Consider the following 2,737-nt stretch of genomic DNA (forward strand, 5'->3'; position numbering starts at 1 on the left):
TTTACAAACAATCATTTTAGCATCTATAGGTCTTCAACCTGATTATATGGTATAATGTATGTTTTTAAAACGATGTATCAAGTCCAGATATTTAATCTTAAATTCACTTAATATACTATTGTGTCTTGAAGTTCAACTCAATCAGGTGAAGTTCCCCTGAGGGAAGGACTTTTTATACAGTGATTTCTCTTGTTCATGTTTTTATACAGTGATTTCTATTGTTCATTGTTTCATACTGTGATTTCTTTTGTTCATTGTTTTTATATAGTGATCTTTATTCATTGTTTTTATACAGTGATTTCTATTCATTGTTTTTATTCTTTGTTTTTACACAGTGATTTCTATTCATTGCTTTTATACAGTAATTTCTATTGTTCATTGTTTTCATACAGTGATTTATATTGTTCATTGCTTTTTAATCAGTGATTTCTATTCATTATTTCTATACAGTGGTTTCTATTTATGTTTTATACAGTGATTTCTATTAATTTTTATTTTATACAGAGATTTCTATTATTCATTGTGTTTATACAGTGATTTCTATTCATTGTTTTTCAATATAAAACTTACCCGCTGGTTATATAAGAATGGCTAACATCCCTGACGCCTCGGTAGGAAATTCAAAATCTCGCGCGGCTATCGCAGATATGCCAGGTGTACACTAGTGCCCTCAAGGTACAACAGGTAGAACTATACCCAACCTCTTCAGATTTTCCCTGCCGCTGTGGCGGTCGGTTCTATTGAATATCCTCTCTCGCTTTTTACTCTGTTTGGACATTATTTGGTGATGTATTAACGTTTTTTGAGTTTAGGCTTTCGCTTTTTTATTTTTTTGAACTGTGATCACGTATTTATAACTTAAAATGTAAGATTAAAAGGTTTTTCGACCTATTTTAAACCTCACGAAAGCATAGGACGAAAGGTAAACATCTCGTCCATTGATGACGTCACAGCCTTATGTCGTAGGCTATAAGTCCGACTTGCTTTTTACAAAGAATTATAAGTGGATATTTTCTTTTGAAATATTAAGTTATAAATTTAATTAAAGGATTATTAATCTAAGAAAATTTTATCCTTTTAATAGTCTTCTTGAGTTAATCTTCAATCTGTTTGCAAAGATTAACTAGCATTCAGTGTTACGCAGTTATCAATATTGTTACAATATTACAATATTTCGTAGAGATTTTATGAATAGTACATTCTTCTTACTTCTCAAGTTTTTCAGTTGTACTATATAAAAGGAACATTCTATTTTGAAATTAATTGATCCTGTCAGTATTTTACCTTAGAGATTAAAGGAAGTTAAATTTCACTTAATGTTTATACGAATCGATGTAGCGCACGATTCTATTTATTGTTGTTTCCTTAGTGGAATACTAAGATTGTTCGTATATCAAGTGTAAATGTTCCAATGAATACGAGTGATGATTCATCTCTAATTGGAGTTCCTTAATTTAAAGGTTTTATTTTATTTTATGAATATACCTAATAAGGTAATATTTAATATTTAATTTTTCGCTGCATTTATATGGGATTCGGTGAATTTTCATTCCCATTCGAACGATGGAGAGAATTGTAAGTCTCTCTTAAAGAGTTCATTTCGTTTGAGAGAACGTATATTTTGGTTTTCAAATGATTATGAAACTTTCTTTTAACAAAGAATAGACTGAAATTTTTAGTGTTAAATTACGCAGTTAATTTTATTCGGTAGTGAGTGCTTCTGTACGGACCTGTCGTTATCCTAGTCTTAGACCTCTGTCACGCTCCCAGAAGGGGAGAAGTTGAGTTGAACGACGAAAGGAATCGAGAGGGTAGCCGGGCGCTACACTCTTTTAAGACCGAACAGAAGTACTCTTGAGCTTTTTCTGTCATTCCACAGATCGCTTATCGTTATAGATGAAGCGAGGATTAGTATTGTCAAATATTATATGCGCTTTTCAGGCGCTAAACTGAAAACAAAATTAAATTTGTTCTGCATATTTACATTTGAAACAACAGCTGTTAGCAGTGAGGCTGGGTGTTAGTCTTCGGTTATAGACCCGTTGTCGCACAGGCGGCCTGTTGTCTCTGAGACTAACGTGATATCCCCCCAGATGCTGAAGCCTTGATGAGGATGGGGAGCTGAGGGATCAGCAGCTGGGGTCTAATGAACAGGGGGAACTACCTCCCACTGGACCTCGGTGCCCAGCTGTTGATCCAACTAAATCAGTCAGCACTTTCTCTTTTACTTTTGGTTATTTCTTTTTTTCTCCCATCTCTTCCTTTTGGGCTTGATATTGTTGACGACTTTGGCATGTTCGATTATACTTTGGATGCTGCTTTGGATTTGGCACAGTGTGGGATGGACGGCATTCCATCTCAACCTGTGCCAATTTAGACGCCATCACCCTCTGGCAGACCCCATTGGGTGCAGACCAAGTCTGTTAAGAGTCGGGCTCCAGTGATCCGGTTTTAAGTCACCCATATTTGCGGGTAATGGGTAACGCCAGGCATTGGAGTCGACGGTGGGAGGGGCTAACTACCCCCACTGACCAGTGTACGCCCACCTAAAGAGAGGCAGCCCCTCTCTAATAGAGGACTGGTCCCCGCTGAAGCCTCTTCTCGTGTTGGGCCACATGGGATAGGAGGACTGACATCCTCCGATAAGAGGTGGATAACCCGGCTTGCTCATGACAAAAAAACCCACCCCCCTGTTGACGACCTGGAAAATATAAACATGGACCTCGGCACAGACAGC

The sequence above is a fragment of the Palaemon carinicauda genome, chromosome 24, assembly GCF_036898095.1.
Source record: "Palaemon carinicauda isolate YSFRI2023 chromosome 24, ASM3689809v2, whole genome shotgun sequence".
Lineage (NCBI taxonomy): Eukaryota > Metazoa > Arthropoda > Malacostraca > Decapoda > Palaemonidae > Palaemon > Palaemon carinicauda.